General features: G+C 47.2%; 1 protein-coding gene across 2 annotated transcripts in view; it reads left to right on the top strand.

The window, feature by feature from the left end:
• Positions 1–24835, top strand: part of LOC142297017 (cytochrome P450 2B11-like) — a 202200-nt gene that overhangs the window by 175213 nt on the left and 2152 nt on the right. The window lies entirely within an intron of this gene.

Here is a 24835-nt window from a genome sequence, read left to right as displayed (position 1 = left end):
GGCTGTACGCTGCTTCCCGATTGTAGTGAGCATTGTAGTGAGGATGGAGGTTCCCCAGCCCCAAGTGATGCCCCTCACTACAATCGTCACTACTACTACACTAGAAAGAAAGAAGACAGAAGAGCAGGATCGTGGAGGGCTGACAGGGGTAATAAAGATGGAGTCTCTAATGTGTCTGTGTATTTATTTCTATTAAAGTATTTTTTCTCTGTGTGGTGTCTTTTTTTTAACCCTTTATTGGAGATTCTTAATGGCCGGGTCAAACGTGCCTGACATTAAGAATCTCTGGCTTAATACTGGCTGGTAAAACAAAGCCAGTATTAACTCATGATTACCCAACAAGCCACCCGGCTCCAGGGCTGTTGGAAGAGTTGGATACAGCGCCAGATGATGGCGCTTCTATGAGAGCGCCATTTTCTGGGACGGCTGCGGACTGAAATCCGCAGCAGAGGCGCCCACAAACCTCGGGCTAACCTGTGCTGCGGATTCCAATCCCCAGCTGCCTAGTTGTACCCGGCTGGACCCAAAATAGGGCGAAGCCCACGTCATTTGTTTTTTAATTATTTCATGAAATAAGTGAAATAATTAAAAAAAACGGGCTTCCCTATATTTTTGGTTCCCAGCCGGGTACAAATAGGCAACTGGGGGTTGGAGGCAGCCCGTGGCTGCCAGCTGTACCTGGCTAGCATACAAAAATATGGCGAAGCCCACGTCATTTTTTTGGTGGGCAAAAAACTTCTGCATACAGTCCTGGATGGAGTATGCTGAGCCTTGTAGTTCTGCAGCTGCTGTCTGCTCTTCTCCATACAGACAGACAGCAGCTGCAGAACTACAAGGCTCAGCATACTCCATCCAGGACTGTATGCAGAAGTTTTTTGCCCCCTGAAAAAATTATGTGGGCTTCGCCATATTTTTGTATGCTAGCCAGGTACAGCAGGCAGGTACGGCTGCCCCCAACCCCCAGTTGCCTATTTGTACCCGGCTGGGAACCAAAAATAAAGGGAAGCCCTTTTTTTCTTATTTCATGAATTTCATGAAATAATTAGAAAACAAATGACGTAGGCTTTGCCCCATTTTTGTGTCCAGCCAGGTACAACTAGGCAGCTGGGGATTGGAATCCGCACCACCGGTTGGCCTGAGCTTTCTGGGCCCCACTGCTGCGAATTGCAGTCTGCAGCCACCTCAGAAAATGGCATTTTCATAGAAGCGCCATCTTCTGGCGCTGTATCCAACTCTTCCAGCACCTGCCTGCTATACCTGGCTAGCATACAAAAATATGGCGAAGCTCACGTCCTTTTTTTGTAGTTTTTTGGCAAAAAAAATAAAAAATGCTTCCCTGGATTTTCCATTGCCAGTGAAGGTAACACCAAGCAGTGGGGGTTAGCAGCCAGTAGCTGCTTGGATTACCCTTAGCTAGCAATACAAAAAATGCAGCGGGAGCCCATATATATTTTTTTTAATTATTTATTTAAATAACTAAAAATAAAATGGGCTTCCCTGTATTTTGATTGCTGGACATCACAGTGCTGTAAAAATAAATCTTTAAAAAAATGACGTAGCGCTCCGCGGTATTTTTGATTCACAGCGCAGATAAAGCAGACAGCTATGGGTTGCCACCCCCATCTGCCTGCCGTTACCTTGGTTGGCAATCAAAATACAGGGAAGCCCATTAATTTTTTCTATTTAAAAAATAGTTAAAAAAAAAAAATTACGTTGGGTCCCCCCATTTTTGATAGCCAGCTAGGGTAAAGCAGACGGCTGTAGCCTGAAAACCACAGCTGGCAGCTTTACCGTGGTTGGGGATCCAATGTGGAGGTCCCCTCAGGCTCTTTTTTATAATTATTTTATAAATATTAATAATTACACAATAAAAGTAGGGTCCCCCCCAAATTGGATCACCAGCCAAGGTAAAGCGGACAGCTGTGGTCTGGTATTCTCAGGGTGGGAAGGTCCATAGTTATTGGGCCTTCACAGCCTAAAAATAGCAGGCCGCAGGCACCCCAGACGTGGCGCATCCACTAGATGCGCCAATCCTGGCGCTTCACCCCAGCTCATCCCGTGCCCTGGTGCAGTGGCAAACGGGGTAATAAATCGGGTTGATACTAGCTGTAAAGTCACCTGAGATCAAGCCCAGCAGTTTGTGATGTCATGGCATCTATTAGATACCCAACATCATAAACTGTCAGTACTAACAAAAACAAAAAATCGACAAAAGAAATTTATTTGAAAAAACAGTCCCCAAAACATTTCCTCTTTCACCAATTTATTGTAAGAAAAAAAATAAAGGGGTCCCACGACGACTCTGGACCGTCTAGAATATGGGGGGGAGACACTCAGGGAACGTATCCCCCATTTTCTAGGAGTGCGGACCCTTCATGTGAGGAGTGTGGGTGCAATGAATCTGCACTCACTCTCCCCGGGTCCACAGCAGCAGAGTCCATGTCGTAATGGTTGCTACCAAAGCTGCAATGCCCTGCTCATGAGGTAAGGGCATGCCTAATCAGGAGAACTACTGTAGAGGAAGCTCTGCTCACTGGTATATAGGTGCTCAGAGGTAATAATAGATAAAATTAGTGAGTAACCTCGGCACTCTATATCTTCCAGACTAAGTCAGTAAGTCACAATGGATAGTAATGCAAAATCACTCTTTATTGGTCCGTATTAAGAAATTTTTTTTTTCATAAGCATATATGTTTTTGTCCAAAACAAGTTACAAATGACGTTTCGGCCTGAGCCTTCGTCAGATTGGACTTATCTGCATAAAATCATGAAAAATGACAATAATCAGTATCACATAAGAGTGAGAGAACAATAACATAAACTCGAACAATGTAGAGGTACAATTGGGATGCAGCAAAAAAATTGCAACACAGCAAGAAATGAAACACATGATACAAATGTCATAATACAGTACAAGGACAATATAGTAATGACAAATATGGGGTCAGAGTAGGCTTAGACAGCTCTGGTACGAAAGAGATGTCAATCATAAAGTAACATGTGCAGTAGGTGTAGAGCTACAGTATGCATGGCAGAGCTAATGGGTAGACTGACCATAGAAAAAGAACGGAGAAAAAGTGGAGAAAAAGTGGAGAAAAAGTGGAGCATAAGAGGAGAAAAAGTGGAGAAAAAGTGGAGAAAAAGTGGAGAAAAAGTGGAGAAAAAGTGGAGCATAAGAGGAGAAAAAGTGGAGTAAAAGTGGAGCATAAGAGGAGAAAAAGTGGAGAAAAAGTGGAGAAAAAGTGGAGCATAAGAGGAGAAAAAGTGGAGAAAAAAGTGGAGAAAAAAGTGGAGAAAAAAGTGGAGAAAATGTGGAGAAAAAGTGGAGCATAAGAGGAGAAAAAGTGGAGATTAAGAGGAGAAAAAGTGGAGAAAAAGTGGAGCATAAGAGGAGAAAAAGTGGAGAAAAAGTGGAGAAAAAGTGGAGAAAAAGTGGAGAAAAAGTGGAGCATAAGAGGAGAAAAAGTGGAGAAAAAAGTGGAGAAAAAGTGGAGAAAAAGTGGAGAAAAAGTGGAGCATAAGAGGAGAAAAAGTGGAGAAAAAGTGGAGAAAAAAGTGGAGAAAAAGTGGAGCATAAGAGGAGAAAAAGTGGAGAAAAAAGTGGAGAAAAAGTGGAGAAAAAGTGGAGAAAAAGTGGAGAAAAAGTGGAGCATAAGAGGAGAAAAAGTGGAGAAAAAGTGGAGAAAAAAGTGGAGAAAAAGTGGAGCATAAGAGGAGAAAAAGTGGAGAAAAAAGTAGAGAAAAAGTGGAGAAAAAGTGGAGAAAAAGTGGAGCATAAGAGGAGAAAAAGTGGAGCATAAGAGGAGAAAAAGTGGAGAAAAAGTGGAGAAAAAAGTGGAGAAAAAAGTGGAGAATAAGTGGAGCATAAGAGGAGAAAAAGTGGAGAAAAAAGTGGAGAAAAAGTGGAGAAAAAGTGGAGAAAAAGTGGAGCATAAGAGGAGAAAAAGTGGAGAAAAAGTGGAGAAAAAAGTGGAGAAAAAGTGGAGCATAAGAGGAGAAAAAGTGGAGAAAAAAGTGGAGAAAAAAGTGGAGAAAAAGTGGAGAAAAAGTGGAGAAAAAGTGGAGAAAAAGTGGAGCATAAGAGGAGAAAAAGTGGAGAAAAAAGTGGAGAAAAAGTGGAGAAAAAGTGAAGCATAAGAGGAGAAAAAGTGGAGATTAAGAGGAGAAAAAGTGGAGAAAAAGTGGAGCATAAGAGGAGAAAAAGTGGAGCATAAGAGGAGAAAAAGTGGAGAAAAAGTGGAGAAAAAAGTGGAGAAAAAAGTGGAGAAAAAGTGGAGCATAAGAGGAGAAAAAGTGGAGAAAAAGTGGAGCATAAGAGGAGAAAAAGTGGAGAAAAAGTGGAGCATAAGAGGAGAAAAAGTGGAGAAAAAAGTGGAGAAAAAGTGGAGAAAAAGTGGAGCATAAGAGGAGAAAAAGTGGAGAAAAAGTGGAGAAAAAGTGGAGAAAAAGTGGAGAATAAGTGGAGAAAAAAATGGAGAAAAAGTGGAGAAAAAGTGGAGAAAAAGTGGAGAAAAAAATGGAGAAAAAGTGGAACACCCTTTGGTACCTTTCATGTGGCACTAAGGGGTGCTTAGCTTTGTATTTAGCCAAAAAAATGAAAAAAAAATGACGTAGGGTTAACCCTAGTTTTGTAGCCAGCTAGGGTAAAGCAGACGGCTGCAGCCTGCAGACCACAGCTGGCAACCTCACCTTGGCTGGTAATCCAAAACTGAGGGCACCCCACGCTGTTATTTTAAATTAAATAAATAATTAAAAAAAAAAACACGTAGGGGTCCCCCAAAATTGGAACACCAGCCAAGGTAAAGCAGACAGCTGGGGCCTGATATTCTCAGACTAGGGAGGTCCATGGTTATTGGAATCTCCCCAGCCTAAAAATAGCAGGCCGCAGCCGCCCCAGAAGTGGCGCATCCATTAGATGCGCCAATCCTGGTGCTTCGCCCCAGCTCATCCCGCGCCCTGGTGCGGTGGCAAACGGGGTAATATATGGGGTTAATACCAGATGTGTAATGTCACCTGGCATCAAGCCCTGGGGTTGGTGAGTAGAGATGAGCGAACCGGTCCCGGTTCGGCTCGAGGTCGGTTCGCCGAACGGAGGTCCCGTTCGAGTTCGGTTCGTCGAACGTTCGACGAACTGAACTCGAACTGCATAGGAAACAATGGCAGGCATTCACAAACACATAAAAACACCTAGAAAACACCCTCAAAGGTGTCCAAAAGGTGACAAACAACTCACAACACAACACAAACACATGGGAAAGTGACAAGGACATATACTCATGCGAAAACAAAAGAGCTGGACAAGGAAAAAGAGGAGGACACACAGATATATGAGTATATGCAAGGAAACATCGATTCCATTATTATGCAACTTGAGCCCTGCTCATTTTAGGCTTCCAATCTGGATAAATTGCCTGAGCTCGCCACGTACGCCTTGGGGATCTTGTCGTGTCCTGCAGCCAGCGTTCTCTCGGAACCTGTCTTCAGTGCTGCTGGGGGTCTGCTGGCAGATAAGCACACGCGTCTGTCCACTGACAATGTGGACATGGCTCTCAGAGGACTTTTCTTCCCCTGGGTCAGCCAGGGGACGGGAAAGGCACGCGTATTTTTGAGAGTGCTTCATGCAAAGCATCTTTTTCTTTTTCAAAAGGGGGCTCAACCGATGCCAGTCAAGTGGGGTGTGTGTGGCCCAGTTAGTGGAAACGAGGGAGACTGTGGTTGGAGTCCCCTCGCTGTGTCTCTAAAAGAACCAAGATGAACAAGTCATGGCTCTCAGAGGACTTTTCTTCCCCTGGGTCAGCCAGGGGACGGGAAAGGCACGCGTATTTTTGAGAGTGCTTCATGCAAAGCATCTTTTTCTTTTTCAAAAGGGGGCTCAACCGATGCCAGTCAAGTGGGGTGTGTGTGGCCCAGTTAGTGGAAACGAGGGAGACTGTGGTTGGAGTCCCCTCGCTGTGTCTCTAAAAGAACCAAGATGAACAAGTCATGGCTCTTAGAGGACTTTTCTTCCCCTGGGTCAGCCAGGGGACGGGAAAGGCACGCGTATTTTTGAGAGTGCTTCATGCAAAGCATCTTTTTCTTTTTCAAAAGGGGGCTCAACCGATGCCAGTCAAGTGGGGTGTGTGTGGCCCAGTTAGTGGAAACGAGGGAGACTGTGGTTGGAGTCCCCTCGCTGTGTCTCTAAAAGAACCAAGATGAACAAGTCATGGCTCTCAGAGGACTTTTCTTCCCCTGGGTCAGCCAGGGGACGGGAAAGGCACGCGTATTTTTGAGAGTGCTTCATGCAAAGCATCTTTTTCTTTTTCAAAAGGGGGCTCAACCGATGCCAGTCAAGTGGGGTGTGTGTGGCCCAGTTAGTGGAAACGAGGGAGACTGTGGTTGGAGTCCCCTCGCTGTGTTTTACATGCTTTTAGAAGGGCATGACATGGCTTGGAGGTTGACTTTCATCATATGCAAACTGTTGGCTACCAAAATGCTGCCTTTCCAACAACTGTGGTTATAGGCAATGAGGAACATACTGATGAAGATGAGACGCAGATACCCGATTGGGATGACAACTTAAATATTCGGTCAGGGCAAGAAGAAACTCGGTCTGAGGGGGAGGGGAGTGCAAACACAACAATTGATGATGAAGTTCTAGATCCCACCTACTGTCAACCCACAGTCAGACACTCGAGGAGGTCAACAGAGGCGGTGGAGGAGGATGCAACCGACGTCGAAGTAACCTGGCGCCTTCCTGGACACAGTCGGAGCACTGGTAGCACGTCTACAACTGCATCCTCAGCCACCACTCTGCCTCTGAGCATTATTCGGGGTGGATCAACAGGTCGCATGGCCTCTAAGCCTTGCCTAGCCTGGTCCTTTTTTGACATAAAAAAAGATCGCCCAAATTATGTGATCTGTAACATTTGGCATGGTTATCTTAGTAGAGGTCAAAACCTCAGCAGTTTGACAACTTCTTCCATGAATCGTCACATGAATAAATATCATATGGCCTGGTGGGAAGCTCACCGTGCTGCAATGCGGCATAGTGGAGCCAACCATCCACCGCCTGCCCCTTCCAGGGCATCCGCGCGCTCGTCATCTTCTAGGACTGTGGGGACAGCTGTCACACCTGTTTTTCCACCCACAACTTCCACCACTGTAACCGCAACAGGCAGTTTGCTTGGTAGGTCGTCAGTTGGTTTGGAAGGGGAAACAAGTGAGTGTGTACAGCTCTCTCAGACATCGATAGCACCAACGTTGGATGAAGGCAATATCATGTCTCCGCCTGCACTTTCCTCACAAAGCTGCATTTTTCCAGGGACACCCTACTCAACACTGTCTACACACAGCAGCCAGATCTCTGTCCCTCAGATGTGGTCAAATAAAAGGCCACTTCCTGCGACCCATGACAAAGCGAAGAGGTTGACTCTATCCCTCTGTAAGCTGTTGGCTACAGAAATGCTGCCTTTCCGCCTAGTGGACACACAGGATTTTAGAGACCTTATGTCTGTCGCTGTGCCCCAGTACCAGATGCCCAGTCGCCACTACTTCTCTAAGAAAGGTGTGCCCGCGCTACACCAGCATGTCGCACACAACATCACCGCTTCCTTGAGAAACTCTGTGTGTGAACGGGTGCATTTCACCACCGATACTTGGACCAGTAAGCATGGACAGGGACGTTACATGTCGCTGACTGGCCACTGGGTAACTATGGTGATAGATGGTGAAGGGTCTGCTGCACAAGTCTTGCCGTCCCCACGACTTGTGTGTCAATCCTCTGTCTGTCCATGTTCCGCCACTGCTTCTGCATCCTCCACCTCATCTGGGTCCTCCACCTCCGCCCCAAGCCTGCCTGGTCAGGCCACCAGCGTTCTCACTGCGCAGAAGGAATCACGCAACCCTCATTACTATGCTGGCAGCAGAGCGCAACGGCATCAGGCGGTCTTTAGCTTGACATGTCTTGGGAATAAGAGTCACACAGCTGAGGAGTTGTGGTCAGCTCTGCGGTCCGAGTTTAATAAATGGTTGTCTCCACTCAACCTGCAGCCTGGTAAGGCCGTATGCGACAATGCTGCAAACCTGGGTGCGGCCCTTCGCCTGGGCAAGGTGACACACGTACCTTGTAAGGCTCACGTGTTGAACCTTGTCGTCCAGCAATTTTTAACACACTATCCCGGCCTAGATGGCCTTCTGAACAGGGCACGAAAACTGTCTGCTCACTTCCGCCGTTCAAGCCCCGCAGCTGAGGGACTTGCATCGCTCCAGAAGTCTTTCGGCCTGCCGGTTCATCGCCTGAAATGCGATGTGGCGACACGCTGGAATTCAACTCTCCACATGTTACAGCGACTGTGGCAGCACCGGCGAGCCCTGGTGCAATACGTCATGATGTATAGCCTGGGCCAACGAGATGCAGAAGTGGGGCAGATCACCCTGATGGAGTGATCTCAGATCAAGGACCTATGCACCCTTCTGCACAGTTTCGACATGGCGACGAATATGTTTAGCGCTGACAATGCCATTATCAGCATGACGATTACAGTCATTTACATGCTGGAGCACACGCTAAACACTATTCGTAGTCAGGGGGTGGAACAACAGGAAGGGGAGGAACTACAGGAGGATTCATATGCGCAAGACACAACAACATCACCAAGGTCCAGACGTTCATCATCACCAACGCGGCAGGCATGGGACCATGGGGGACAGGGATCAACAAGGGCGCATGGTAGCAGGCGAGATGTTGAGGAAGGTGCAGGAGGACATGAAGATATGGAGGACGAACTGTCCATGGACATGGAAGACTCAGCAGATGAGGGGGACCTTGGTCAAATTTCAGTTGAAAGAGGTTGGGGGGAGATGACAGAGGAAGAAAGAACGGTTAGCACCTCTATGCCACAAACACAGCGTGGACTTGGTCCGCATGGCTGCGCAAGACACATGAGTGCCTTCTTGTTGCACTACCTCCAACATGACCCTCGTATTGTCAAAATTAGAAGTGATGATGACTACTGGCTTGCCACACTATTAGATCCCTGGGACAAGTCCAAATTTTGTGACATAATTCCACCCATAGAAAGGGACGCACGTATGCAGGAGTATCAGCAGAAGCTGTTACTCGATCTTAGCTCGGCTTTTCCACCAAACAACCGTGCAGGTGAAGGGAGTGATTCTCCCAGTTGTAACTTGACAAACATGGGACGGCCTCGTCATCTTCAACAGTCTACCCGTACCAGTAGGACCGTATCTGGTGCTGGTAACAGCAATTTTATGGAATCTTTTCATAATTTTTTTAGACCCTCCTTTGCAAGGCCACCAGAGACAACAAGTCTGACACATAGTCAACGGATGGAGAGGATGATACAGGAGTATCTCCAAATGAACATCGATGCAATGACTTTGCAAATGGAGCCTTGCTCCTTTTGTGCTTCAAATCTAGAAAAATGTCAAGAGCTCTCCAGTTACGCCTTGAAGATTTTGTCGTGTCCAGCTGCCAGCGTTGTCTCTGAACGTGTCTTCAGTGCTGCTGGGTGTGTGCTGACAGATAAGCGCACGCGTCTGTCCAGTGACAATGTGGACAGACTGACGTTCATCAAAATGAACAAGTCATGGATCCAGAAGGAATTTACTACCCCTGTGTCATCCTGGGGAGAGTAAATGCTTGTGGATTTGGAATGTGCTTGATGCAAATCAAAACATCCTGTTTGCAACTAGGGCACAAGTGCTGCCACTGATGGGGTGTCTGTGTGCCCAATTTTGGGAAAAAAGGTAGACTCCGCTTGGAGTAACCCTTGCTTGCTGTGTTTTTTAAAAATGATACAAGATGAACAGATCTGAAGGCAAGATGAAGGCAACATCATGTCTCCGCCTGCACTTTTCTCACAAACCTGCATTTTTCCAGGGACACCCTACTCAACACCGTCTACAGACAGCAGCCAGATCTCTGTCCCTCAGATGTGGTCAAATAAAAGGCCACTTACTGCGACCCATGACAAAGCTAAGTGGTTGACTCTATCCCTCTGTAAGCTGTTGGCTACCGAAATGCTGCCTTTACGCGTAGTGGACACACAGGATTTTACAGACCTTATGTCTGTCGCTGTGCCCCAGTACCAGATGCCCAATCACCACTGCTTCTCCAAGAAAAGCATGCCCGCGCTACACCAGCATGTCGCACACAACATCACCACTTCCTTGAGAAAATCTGTGTGCGACAGGGTGCATTTCAACACAGATACTTGGACCAGTAAGCATAGACAGGGTCATTACATGTCACTGACTGGGCACTGGCAAACTATGGTGAGAGATGGAGAAGGGTCTGCTGTACAAGTCTTGCTGTCCCCACGAGTTGTTTCAATCCTTGTTCTGTATGTAGAAGTTAATACACTGCTTCTGCCTCTTCAACCTCGTGTGGGTCCTCTACCTTGGCGCAAACCCTGTGTGGTCAGGCCACCCTTCCTTGCAACTGCGCACAAGGACTACCACACACCTCCTTACTATGCTGGCAGCAGAGCTCAATGCCATCAGGCGGTCAAAGTTTTACTTTGAAATGTATGGGAAATGTGAGTCACACCGCTATTACAGAGAATAGTAGTCAGGCAGGGTCAAAACATTAATTGAGGAACAGGAACAGAATGGGACGGCCAGGACTTAATCAGAAAACAAGCAGAGGTGAAATGCGTATCGGCCAACAAGGTACATAAACAGCAAGCAGGAAAAGTAGTCAGGTAACAAGCACACAAAATCATAAAACTGAACTGGGGGTAAAATTAACCAGAGGTTCATAGCTATGTCTGGCAGTGGTCTGCAGACAGGATGGGCATAAAAAAGGGTGTGGTGTCTTCCCATTGGTTGTAGCTGAATGATGGTATTTCATCTGTGAGATACCCACCAGCTACATTCAGCCAGAGATTCTGCATCTGTCAAGGTAATGCAGCCCAGTGGGTGAGCATAACCTGCGTCCACCTGCGCCGCTGGCATCGACTACTCTCCCATCATCAGCAATATTCATGAAAGGAACACGTTGTCACCTGGCGACCGGAGTACAAATTGACGGAGCGGACTCCGTTGGTGACTTAACAGCCGTGTGCGGCAATGATGCAAACCTGGCTGCGGGCCATCGTCAGGGCAATGTGACACACGTGCCTTGTATGGCTCACGTGTTGAACCTAATTCTCCAGCAATTTTTAAAACACCATCACGGCCTACATGGCCTTGTGCAGCGTGCACGCTCGCTATGTGCTCACTTCCATCGTGCGTACACAGCAGCTCAACAACTTTCGTCTTTACAGAAGTCTTTAGGTCTGGTGGTTAAACGCCTGAAATGCGATGTGCCCACACGCAGGAATTTGAATCTGCACATGTTGCAGCGTGTGTGGCAGCACCGCAGAGCCCTGCTGAAATACGGTATGACATATAGCCTGGGATAACTTGATCAAGAGGTGGTGCAGATCACGCTGCTGGAGTGGTGTCAGATCAAGGACCTATGCACCCTGCTACACAGTTCACAAATGTCGACGAAGATGTTTAGCACTGGCAATGTCATTCTCAGCGTGACAATTCTGGTCATCTACATGATGGAGCACACTGTAATTATTATTCGGAGTCAGGTGTTGGGACAAGAGGAAGGGGAGGAAGTACAGGAGGAGTCATATGCGGAAGGGATAACAAGATCTACGAGGTCCAGATGGTCAGCGGCACCTATGCGGCAGTCATGGTGAGGGAGAGGGATTAACAAGGGCGCATAGTATCAGCAAAAAGTGTTGATGAAAGTGCAGGAGCCCATGAAGAAATGGAGGACGAACTGGCGATGGGCATGGAAGACTCAGCAGATGAGTGAGAGCTTGCTCACATTTCGGTTGTGCGAGGTTGTGGGTAGAGGGCAGAGGAAGGATGCACGATTCTCACCTCTCTGCCACCAACACACCAAGGACTTGGTCCTCGTGGATGCACAAGACACATGAGCGCCTTCTTGCTGCACTACCTACATGACCCTCGGATTGTATGAATTTGAAGTAATCCTGAATACTGGGTTGCCACACTGTTAGATCCCCGGTACAAGACAAAATTTGGCGAAATAATTCCTGCCATAGAAATAGACGCACGTATACAGGAGTATCTGCAGAATGTGGTACGCAATCTTAGATCTACTTTTCCACTAAACACCAGTGCTGCACAGAGTGAATCCCAACGCTTTGTCATGGATAGGAGGAAATGGTCTTTTACTTGTCCACATCGGAGGGACCGAGGGATGGCTGCTGTGCTGAGATGGCGTTGAGTACGGTGTCCCTGCACAGTTGCACTTTTGGTCATATCCCAAAATGAGTTGAAAAAGGACAGATGCTGTTGGAAAGGGGAACAGGTGTGTTGGAAAGGGGAAATAAGTTTTGGTCCGTGGGTTTGGTGGTTAAGCAACTGTAACATTTGCTGAAGAAACAACATCTGTTACAGTGGGACTGGCAGATTTGGATAAAGTGGTATATAATCTGTGACCGCTATATAACGAAAATTAATAAGAAAAGAAAGACAAAGGTATATATCCCCATCAGCAGTCAGTGTCCACCGTGCTCCCAGTTGGAAAAGGAGAGGTTGGCAACTGGAAGGTTTGGTGGAGGATACAGAGCTGTGTGGCTATGAAACTAATAGTAGCCTGAACCGAGTTAGACGCCATTCTGATCTGGAGACTGTGAGCCCTGTTAGCGTCACAGGGTCCACATGCCCACCCAGCCCAGGAACTCCCTGTTAACAACACAGGGGCCATTGAGTACGCTGACCGTGTGCGTAGGGGCCACACCTGTGGACAGCAGGCGCATCAGCAGCAGCAGGCCTGTTAATGCCACTGGGCTGCACAAGCAGGACTGTTAGGACAGGAGCTGGTCTTAACCGTTCTGCGTTACCAACTGTGGTGGTGGCCTGCATCCACCACCCTATCCCTGCCTACCTCTGGCCTAAAGCCGCAATGGGTTCAACACATGGAGGTGTGCTCTTTCGGAGCATAATAGAAGACTGCGCACCTCCTTGTTGGCTCCAGCCCCTTTTATAACCTGGGTCCGCCCCAAACCAGGGTGAACCACAATGCACCTCCTGGAGACAAAAGTAGAGTGACACGTCATGAGTGGCATAACTAGCGTCCTATTTGGAAACGCAACTTCAATGATGACCTCATGGCTGTCATGACCCAAACACCTCACCAGTCATCGTCTGAGCATCAATAATGCGGTGACAAGTCATAGGTGTGGGCCTCTGCAAGCCATTTGGGAGGACACCTGATGCCCTGTGGTCTATATGGGACCCCCACATCAGGGCCAGGGCCAAAGAGTTCATTACCGGACCTAGTCTCTGATGCAGGAAGTGCCTGAGCATGCTCAGTAGCATGAAATACAGTCTCTGAAAAAAGACTGTCAGCTTTAGCATGGTGTCTAGGCACAAAACAGGACTTAGACCCGGCACGGAATGCAAGCACCTGTGCAAAGAGGCTTTTCACACTTAGTGTGGGAGCATGCGCTGTATCCCGAAATGAAGACTTAGCGTCAGGAATGGCACAGTCAGGCTGAGCATACTCACTAGGCGAAACACTGTAATTATGCTGCAGCTGGGGTAAATCGGCACACGCATGCGCACTAGCTGCCTCTCCACACTTAGACGTGGAGGGGAAATTTGTCTTGGAGATGCTGTCTATGAACAGAAGGAAAAGCTAAAGGAAGCCTGACTTTCTATCCCTCCGAATTATGAAATGCAGCAATGAATTCCATGAGTTTGCTATAACATTAGCGTAGCAAAATGTGCATGAGGGTGTGATGTAGAGGTGCTAGAAATAGCTTGTCACCAGTGGGGCACTAATGGAATACAACAGCCAGTTCTATGATGCCACAAAATGGCAGTATTTTGTGCTATCATTATAGCTTATTAAAAACAGAGCACGAGGTTGTCATGCAGAGGTGCTGCACATAGATTTGCAGTAGTGTGAATAGACAAAAGTACAATAGCCACGTATAGGATGCCACTAGGTACACTGAGTGTTTGCTAGTATAATGGCTTAGTTATAATTAGTTGGAGTGTGCAACGCAGGCAGATGCGCTCTGCAAATGTCTTGGCACTAGTGGGACTATAGCAAAGTCCAATAGCCACGTATAGGATGCCACTAGGTACACTGAGTGTTTGCTAGTATAATGGCTTAGTTATAATTAGTTGGAGTGTGCAACGCAGGCAGATGCGCTCTGCAAATGTCTTGGCACTAGTGGGACTATAGCAAAGTCCAATAGCCACGTATAGGATGCCACTAGGTACACTGAGTGTTTGCTAGTATAATGGCTTAGTTATAATTAGTTGGAGTGTGCAACGCAGGCAGATGCGCTCTGCAAATGTCTTGGCACTAGTGGGACTATAGCAAAGTCCAATAGCCACGTATAGGATGCCACTAGGTACACTGAGTGTTTGCTAGTATAATGGCTTAGTTATAATTAGTTGGAGTGTGCAACGCAGGCAGATGCGCTCTGCAAATGTCTTGGCACTAGTGGGACTATAGCAAAGTCCAATAGCCACGTATAGGATGCCACTAGGTACACTGAGTGTTTGCTAGTATAATGGCTTAGTTATAATTAGTTGGAGTGTGCAACGCAGGCAGATGCGCTGTGCAAATGTCTTGGCACTAGTGGGACTATAGCAAAGTCCAATAGCCACGTATAGGATGCCACTAGGTACACTGAGTGTTTCCTAGTATAATATCTTAGTTATAATTAGTTGGAGTGTGCAACGCAGGCAGATGCGCTCTGCAAATGTCTTGGCACTAGTGGGACTATAGCAAAGTCCAATAGCCACGTATAGGATGCCACTAGGTACACTGAGTGTTTGCTAGTATAATGGCTTAGTTATAATTAGTTGGAGTGTGCAACGCAGGCAGATGCGCTCTGCAAATGTCTTGGCACTAGTGGGACTATAGCAAAGTCCAATAGCCACGTATAGGATGCCACTAGGTACACTGAGTGTTTGCTAGTATAATGGCTTAGTTATAATTAGTTGGAGTGTGCAACGCAGGCAGATGCGCTCTGCAAATGTCTTGGCACTAGTGGGACTATAGCAAAGTCCAATAGCCACGTATAGGATGCCACTAGGTACACTGAGTGTTTGCTAGTATAATGGCTTAGTTATAATTAGTTGGAGTGTGCAACGCAGGCAGATGCGCTCTGCAAATGTCTTGGCACTAGTGGGACTATAGCAAAGTCCAATAGCCACGTATAGGATGCCACTAGGTACACTGAGTGTTTGCTAGTATAATGGCTTAGTTATAATTAGTTGGAGTGTGCAACGCAGGCAGATGCGCTCTGCAAATGTCTTGGCACTAGTGGGACTATAGCAAAGTCCAATAGCCACGTATAGGATGCCACTAGGTACACTGAGTGTTTGCTAGTATAATGGCTTAGTTATAATTAGTTGGAGTGTGCAACGCAGGCAGATGCGCTCTGCAAATGTCTTGGCACTAGTGGGACTATAGCAAAGTCCAATAGCCACGTATAGGATGCCACTAGGTACACTGAGTGTTTGCTAGTATAATGGCTTAGTTATAATTAGTTGGAGTGTGCAACGCAGGCAGATGCGCTCTGCAAATGTCTTGGCACTAGTGGGACTATAGCAAAGTCCAATAGCCACGTATAGGATGCCACTAGGTACACTGAGTGTTTGCTAGTATAATGGCTTAGTTATAATTAGTTGGAGTGTGCAACGCAGGCAGATGCGCTCTGCAAATGTCTTGGCACTAGTGGGACTATAGCAAAGTCCAATAGCCACGTATAGGATGCCACTAGGTACACTGAGTGTTTGCTAGTATAATGGCTTAGTTATAATTAGTTGGAGTGTGCAACGCAGGCAGATGCGCTCTGCAAATGTCTTGGCACTAGTGGGACTATAGCAAAGTCCAATAGCCACGTATAGGATGCCACTAGGTACACTGAGTGTTTGCTAGTATAATGGCTTAGTTATAATTAGTTGGAGTGTGCAACGCAGGCAGATGCGCTCTGCAAATGTCTTGGCACTAGTGGGACTATAGCAAAGTCCAATAGCCACGTATAGGATGCCACTAGGTACACTGAGTGTTTGCTAGTATAATGGCTTAGTTATAATTAGTTGGAGTGTGCAACGCAGGCAGATGCGCTCTGCAAATGTCTTGGCACTAGTGGGACTATAGCAAAGTCCAATAGCCACGTATAGGATGCCACTAGGTACACTGAGTGTTTGCTAGTATAATGGCTTAGTTATAATTAGTTGGAGTGTGCAACGCAGGCAGATGCGCTCTGCAAATGTCTTGGCACTAGTGGGACTATAGCAAAGTCCAATAGCCACGTATAGGATGCCACTAGGTACACTGAGTGTTTGCTAGTATAATGGCTTAGTTATAATTAGTTGGAGTGTGCAACGCAGGCAGATGCGCTCTGCAAATGTCTTGGCACTAGTGGGACTATAGCAAAGTCCAATAGCCACGTATAGGATGCCACTAGGTACACTGAGTGTTTGCTAGTATAATGGCTTAGTTATAATTAGTTGGAGTGTGCAACGCAGGCAGATGCGCTCTGCAAATGTCTTTTCACTAGTGGGACTATAGCAAAGTCCAATAGCCACGTATAGGATGCCACTAGGTACACTGAGTGTTTGCTAGTATAATGGCTTAGTTATAATTAGTTGGAGTGTGCAACGCAGGCAGATGCGCTCTGCAAATGTCTTGGCACTAGTGGGACTATAGCAAAGTCCAATAGCCACGTATAGGATGCCACTGGGTACACTGAGTGTTTGCTAGTATAATGGCTTAGTTATAATTAGTTGGAGTGTGCAACGCAGGCAGATGCGCTCTGCAAATGTCTTGGCACTAGTGGGACTATAGCAAAGTCCAATAGCCACGTATAGGATGCCACTAGGTACACTGAGTGTTTGCTAGTATAATGGCTTAGTTATAATTAGTTGGAGTGTGCAACGCAGGCAGACGTGCTGCAAATGTTTTGGCACTAGTGGGACTATAGCAAAGTCCAATAGCCACGTATAGGATGCTACTAGGTACACTGAGTGTTTGCTAGTATAATGGCTTAGTTATAATTAGTTGGAGTGTGCAACGCAGGCAGATGCGCTCTGCAAATGTCTTGGCACTAGTGGGACTATAGCAAAGTCCAATAGCCACGTATAGGATGCCACTAGGTACACTGAGTGTTTGCTAGTATAATGGCTTAGTTATAATTAGTTGGAGTGTGCAACGCAGGCAGATGCTCTCTGCAAATGTCTTGGCACTAGTGGGACTATAGCAAAGTCCAATAGCCACGTATAGGATGCCACTAGGTACACTGAGTGTTTGCTAGTATAATGGCTTAGTTATAATTAGTTGGAGTGTGCAACGCAGGCAGACGTGCTGCAAATGTCTTGGCACTAGTGGGACTATAGCAAAGTCCAATAGCCACGTATAGGATGCCACTAGGTACACTGAGTGTTTGCTAGTATAATGGCTTCGTTATAATTAGTTGGAGTGTGCAACGCAGGCAGATGCGCTCTGCAAATGTCTTGGCACTAGTGGGACTATAGCAAAGTCCAATAGCCACGTATAGGATGCCACTAGGTACACTGAGTGTTTGCTAGTATAATGGCTTAGTTATAATTAGTTGGAGTGTGCAACGCAGGCAGATGCGCTCTGCAAATGTCTTGGCACTAGTGGGACTATAGCAAAGTCCAATAGCCACGTATAGGATGCCACTAGGTACACTGAGTGTTTGCTAGTATAATGGCTTAGTTATAATTAGTTGGAGTGTGCAACGCAGGCAGATGCGCTCTGCAAATGTCTTGGCACTAGTGGGACTATAGCAAAGTCCAATAGCCACGTATAGGATGCCACTAGGTACACTGAGTGTTTGCTAGTATAATGGCTTAGTTATAATTAGTTGGAGTGTGCAACGCAGGCAGATGCGCTCTGCAAATGTCTTGGCACTAGTGGGACTATAGCAAAGTCCAATAGCCACGTATAGGATGCCACTAGGTACACTGAGTGTTTGCTAGTATAATGGCTTAGTTTTAATTAGTTGGAGTGTGCAACGCAGGCAGATGCGCTCTGCAAATGTCTTGGCACTAGTGGGACTATAGCAAAGTCCAATAGCCACGTATAGGATGCCACTAGGTACACTGAGTGTTTGCTAGTATAATGGCTTAGTTATAATTAGTTGGAGTGTGCAACGCAGGCAGATGCGCTCTGCAAATGTCTTGGCACTAGTGGGACTATAGCAAAGTCCAATAGCCACGTATAGGATGCCACTAGGTACACTGAGTGTTTGCTAGTATAATGGCTTAGTTATAATTAGTTGGAGTGTGCAACGCAGGCAGATGCGCTCTGCAAATGTCTTGGCACTAGTGGGACTATAGCAAAGTCCAATAGCCACGTATAGGATGCCACTAGGTACACTTGTGGCGCCCCAGGACCTGGTCGCCACAACAGCATTGCCCTCCCAAAAGGGTTAATGCTGAGCCTGGAGGTAATTGGGAGATCTATTGGCCAGTAAGTTAACACTCAACACAGTTCTCCCTCCGGCCAGCAGGGGGAGCTCTGAACCTGGAACTTCAGGGAGCATTCCTTAAGTCTGGCTGGAAGGAGGAAGTGTTAGTTAGTCTGGAGACAGGAGTGAAAGAGTGGTTCCGCAGAGAGATGCTCCAATGGTCCTAGCAGCGTATCATGATAACGCAGGACACTTCGGGTGGAAGAAGTTGGAAGCCCTACTCCGTGATCGGTTCTATTGGGTGCACATGAGAAAGATGATCGAGAAGTGGTGCCGAGACTGTGGCCCGTGTAACCTGAGGCGGAAAGACGATGCCAGCCAAAGGTCTCCCCTACAGCCAATTGTCACAAAGCAGCCCCTGGAGTTGGTGGCCCTGGACCACGTGAAGTTAACACCAAGCCGGTCAGGCTATGTGTACGCCCTCACCATTGTGGACCATTTCTCTCGTTTCCTGGTAGTAGTGCCTGTGAAGGACCAGACAGCCAGGACAGCAGCTAGAGCGTTCCAGGCATCCTTTTGTCGACCTCACGGCTATCCGGAAAGGGTACTGACTGATCAGGGTCCTGCATTCGAGGCTGAAGTGTTCCAAGAGTTCTGTAACATGTACGGTTGTAAGAAAATCCGAACCACACCGTACCACCCCCAAACCAATGGACTGTGCGAGAAAATGAACCATGTGGTTATTGATATGCTGAAGACCCTACCGCTGGAGGAAAGGAACCAATGGCCAGAAAAGTTGCCAGATCTGGTAGACCTGTACAACCACATCCCAGTGAATTCGACCAACTGCAGCCCCGCTTACCTGATGCGAGCCAGACCAGGCAAGTTGCCTGTAGACTTTGAGATGGGGACTGTGTCGCCTGAGGCGGTTCAAGAAATAGAGGATTGGGATACAGAACGGCAGCAGCGGTACCGTAAGGTCCAGGAATGCGTAGAGAGGAGCCTGTCTCAAGCAAGAACGAGGCAAGAACAGCATTACAATCAAACAGCCCCAGCAACTCCCTTAGCACCTGGAGAACAAGTCCTCAAGAAGAAGCGGAAGACGCATAAATTGGATGATCAGTGGGAAAATGAGCCCTACACCATTATCCCCTCCAACTTTGACAATAGTAAGGTATGCCTCATAAGCAAAGATGAAGGCAAGACCTATCAAGCAATTTCCCGAGACCGCCTGAAAGCGTGCCCTGAACGGTGCAGAATCCAAAGAGAAATGGAAGGAGTACAAGGAAGTCCCCAAAGTCAAGAGAAAGGAGGGGAGATGATTCAAACCATCCTTGGAAAGTTCCCCAAAACTTGGACCCGAATAAACAATGCCATAGTGGTACCAGTTTTGACGTTTCCGCAGTTGGTCGAGCCAGAAACAGAAAAGGTTCCGGATCCACCTAAAGAATCGTCCGCTCCGGCACGAGATGACACGCCAGCAGTGGAGCAGGAGGATCAACCCCCTGTCAGTGGTGAACCTGTCATACCCTTGGCGACTCCTAGATCACAAAGGCAACCATCACGCTTACCTATGGGGGTTAGGCCCACCTGTAGTGCTGAGATAGAAGACGCACCACGTAGTCAGGGGCAAACACCAGAGCTACGTAGGTCCCAGCGCAGCACTCGGGGACAACCCCCTCTAAGGTATAGGGAGTCAACTGTATAAGGGAAAGAGTACTTATTAGGATGTAAATAGTTATGCAAAATGTCTGCCATGTTGTGTACAAAATGTTTTCTTTTTCTTTGATTGCGAAAATGGACAATTGGGCCACTGGACTATGGGTGGCCAACACCTAAATTGTTCATAGTTAGCACCAGTGTGCTCAACACCCCTGAAGAAAAACCCGTCCGGCGTGCATAGAGTGGGGTCATCAATGCTCTGACGCACGCCCAGAGCCTACGTTGGGGGTTTGAACGCGGCGGGTCCCCCATGGAGCAGTGTAATGGACACCCGGCAGGGAGCCACACTGGACTCTTATAGTAATGTTTAAGGTTGTAACGTTAAAGTAATTGCGCCTCCCATAATGGGATGAAATGTTCTAACATGTCATGTTTGTCTCTACAGTCTGGGAGTACTGAATTTAACTAAGGGGGAGTGTGGCGCCCCAGGACCTGGTCGCCACAACAGCATTGCCCTCCCAAAAGGGTTAATGCTGAGCCTGGAGGTAATTGGGAGATCTATTGGCCAGTAAGTTAACACTCAACACAGTTCTCCCTCCGGCCAGCAGGGGGAGCTCTGAACCTGGAACTTCAGGGAGCATTCCTTAAGTCTGGCTGGAAGGAGGAAGTGTTAGTTAGTCTGGAGACAGGAGTGAAAGAGTGCAGACGCAGAGTAGTGCTGCCTTGTAAACTGGGACCTAGAGCTGGGATAGCTTGGCCCAGTGAAGCAAGGGGAGCAGAGAGGCATAGCAGAGACTCGGACATCGGAGTCTGTAGTTGCCAGGGCATAAAATCCATCCCTGGTAGCTGAATCCGGAGGGCAGGAGAGCTGTAAGCCCCCTGCCCCAGAAGCAATCTGAAGGTACAACTGCATCCCAAGGGCCTGGTGTGGGCTCCAGCAGAGAAGCACCAGAGAGGGCCTGCGCAGTCTACCACACAGAAGAGGGGACGAACAACAAGTCCCAGCAGCAAGAGGGCAATTGCGAACCCAAAGTGCAGTGTCCTAAAACAGCAGAGAAAGATTAAGGAGTAGGCCTCATACTCAACTGGCCAAAGATCACCCCAGGCACTTCCAGGCCGGCCGGATCATCTATACCATCTGTGACGGTCTCCCTGGACTAAGTTTCTGCCGAGTAAAAGAGGAGAAGGTAAAGAGACTACTGTTTGTGACTGTTTCTTTCATTGCTTGTCGGCCCTGCACCGTGTTAGTCACGCAGCACCATAGACTTCCACAAGCACCAACTGTGCCCCGGGCATTGCTCCACCTGTGGGGAGCAGTACCAACATTGCTGCCATAACATCATCCCGGTGGCCTCACACAGCAGCGGCGGCTTAATAGCCGCATACCACAGGTGGCGTCACGAACACAAACATTAAAGTCATCAGCCACATATTCAACTGACACCCACCAGGGCCACGGAGCCGGGCCCAGCCACCACTGACTACCACCGGACTAGTCCGGCCCGGCACCGGGTGTCCCATAGCCCTGGGGTGGGCGAGTCACACTGAGTGTTTGCTAGTATAATGGCTTAGTTATAATTAGTTGGAGTGTGCAACGCAGGCAGATGCGCTCTACAAATGTCTTGGCACTAGTGGGACTATAGCAAAGTCCAATAGCCACGTATAGGATGCCACTAGGTACACTGAGTGTTTGCTAGTATAATGGCTTCGTTATAATTAGTTGGAGTGTGCAATGCAGACAGATGCGCTCTGCAAATGTCTTGGCACTAGTGGGACTAAAGCAAAGTCCAATAGCCACAGATAGGATGCCACTAGGTACACTGAGTGTTTGCTAGTATAATGGCTTAGTTATCAGTTGGAGTGTGCAGAGGACAAGAGGGTACAGTGGCAGGATTGTGGTGCTCTGGGTAGAGGAATGGAAGCCTGCCTTTCTATTCCCTCCTAATGGTGAAATGCAGGGAGGAAATCCCTGACCTGGGCTACACAGACGCTGGCGCTGTTTTCAGGACCTGTCACCTTAACTCTGACCCTGCCGGTTTGAGCCCTTAAAAGGACTGCTATAAAGTGCTCTCCCTATGCTGTCTAACGCTGTGTATGCAGCGCATACAGCTGTATCGGCTATAGGACTCAGGAAGACGGAGCTGCGACAGTGATGTCTGACACCAAAGACGCAGAAGGCAGATAATGGCGTCCGTGAAGAAAATGTCCGGTTTTATAATGCAGGGACATGTGACATGCAGATCCTATCACACATGCCGTTGCTTCTCTGGCTCAAAGTCCACTTAGCTGTGTGTGTGTCTGGGATTGGCTGACATGCTGGCCCGCCCCACAAGACGCGCGCTTAGGGAAGGAAGACAAGAAAAAAAAAAAAAAATGGCGATCGCCATTATAGAAACAGCAGTGATCTGAAGGCGCTGTTCACGCACACTATACACTGAAATGTGATAATAGTTTGATTCACAGAGTGACTTACACTATTACAGCAGAAACCAAGCTATGATTTAGCTGTTTTTTGGCTGCTAGAACCGTTCTCGAACGTTTCTAGAACTATCGAGCTTTTGCAAAAAGCTCGAGTTCTAGTTCGATCTAGAACATGCCCCAAAATCACTCGAGCCTAGAACTGGAGAACCACGAACCACGAACCGCGCTCAACTCTACCCCTCACTTCCTTACAAAACATAGACTTTCATCAGCACTAACTGCCTTCTCCTATCTCTGAATACAGATTTTGCCTTAGAAGGGTGAATTTTGATAATAACTGATAGTTCTGGCAGTTACAAAGTTGTTTATTTTTGTGGATACTATTGATTTACGAAATAAAAAAATAAGATGATGATTGCATTTTAAATATTGGACACATACCGTATACACATTGCTCACGTATTGGACACACATATAGTACTTAGAAAATTCACTTAATGGAAACATGTAGTTCACACACCGCTAACATATTAGATGCATACAGCACACACTGCGTTTACACATTAGCCAAGCGCTCACCACTCATATTTCATGCACATGCTGCAGACCACTTAGGCGATGGTCTTATTATCATTAGTGAGTTTCCACTAATTAGCACTTATCATCTGATTTCAGTACACATTGGACAAATACAGCACATAGGTGACCTACATGTCAGATACATGCAGCACACATCATAATTTGCCAGAAAAGCTGATCAATCATAAATATCACCCAAACGGTAATGTTCAAAGTTAGTAACGGACACCAGGTATCCGAGGCTTGAACTTGAACACGGACTTTTTACAAACAGTATGTATTTGATTTCTGGCACTGTTCGCATGCTAATAGTTTGTTGAAAGGCTGTAGTTCAGCCAATCAACAAGCTTTATTGCATGTGTAAGATGCCTGTATGCTGCTGTTTACAAGAAAAGAAAATTACATGGGCTCCTTCCTATTTTTGATAACCAGTGAAGATAATGCAGTCAGTTGTGGGGGGGCAGCCCTCAGCTGTCAGCTTTACCTTGAAGTGTATCAAAACTAGAGGAAATCCCAAGCTGTTTTTTTAAAATGTGTTTATTTAAATAATTTAAAAAAAATGGCGTAAGGGTACACCCTGTTTTTGGCAGCCCCCGGATGCCCCAGAAGAAGGGCATCCATTAGATGCGCCCATTCTGGTGCCTTGCCCATCTCTTCCTGATTGGCCTGGTGTTGGCAATCAGGGCAATACTTTTGTGGTTGATGTTAGTTGTGAATTGACAGCTGACATCAAGCCCAAATGAATGAATTCTCCTCCATACTCCCTCGTTCACCAATTTATTTAAAAAAAATTACCCACAAAGCGCTGATTTAATCCAATTGGGGGAAAAAAAGACTCCTTCGCGCTTCCTCGTTCACCAACTTATTAAATTAAAAGAAATCCTGGAAGTTGTGACATAAACTATAGGAGTAATGGGCCATTACACCCATCAGTTCCCAAGGAGCTTTATGTTGAGAACATTCTCAGAGTGAGGTTCCATAAGCCACTGCCAGTCAGCGCCAGACCCAAAGATTCTCACACGCGATGAGATCACTATCTGTCATGTTAAATATGGGGAAGTACCAAGGGAACTGCAAAAGGGAAAGGAAACCCTCTGTCTAGGGAAGAGGGAGATGATGAGCCCGGACCAAACCTACTGCTGGACCCCGGGTTCCCACACTGCCCTAGATAGGCTCTGCACCTATGTGCTGAGCCGGATACCTGACCCTAGGCTGACTCAGATCTGGGCCCAAAAGTGGGAGCAGATGTGATGAGCGCTTCGTCAACCCCACTATGCACTAAAGGACACACAGGGATTACAAAGAAGGGAAAACAACAAGCAACTTATTTCCGGTTGACCTAGAGAGTGAAACTGCAACAATCACCAACATTATCCAGATGAGTGCAAACCGACTGCTAGCACTGAGAACTTGATAAAGATATATGAAATATAACCAGCACCGAGTAATAGAAAGTGAAGGTATATAAAGACAATGGAAGTACTGATGAACAGCAGCTCACAGACTGAGGAAATCTGTGGCGCCCCTGACCTGGTCAGGCGCCACTGAGTACTGCACCCATGCTGGGGGCAGTACAATACAGGTAATCCAGAGGGCTGACCGAGGTGTGACTACACAGGCGCATAGTAATCAGATCGCACACATCTACCTTTGGGAGGACTCCTGAGAGATTCCAGGAGGGGGTGTGGCCTCCATGTCCACTCAAGGGGTGTGGTGGAGAGCCTGGTTGCTAGGTGGTGTAG

The sequence above is a fragment of the Anomaloglossus baeobatrachus genome, chromosome 3 (genome assembly GCF_048569485.1).
Source record: "Anomaloglossus baeobatrachus isolate aAnoBae1 chromosome 3, aAnoBae1.hap1, whole genome shotgun sequence".
Lineage (NCBI taxonomy): Eukaryota > Metazoa > Chordata > Amphibia > Anura > Aromobatidae > Anomaloglossus > Anomaloglossus baeobatrachus.
Note: the sequence above shows the minus strand (reverse complement) of the source record. Positions and strands in the feature narration are given on the sequence as shown.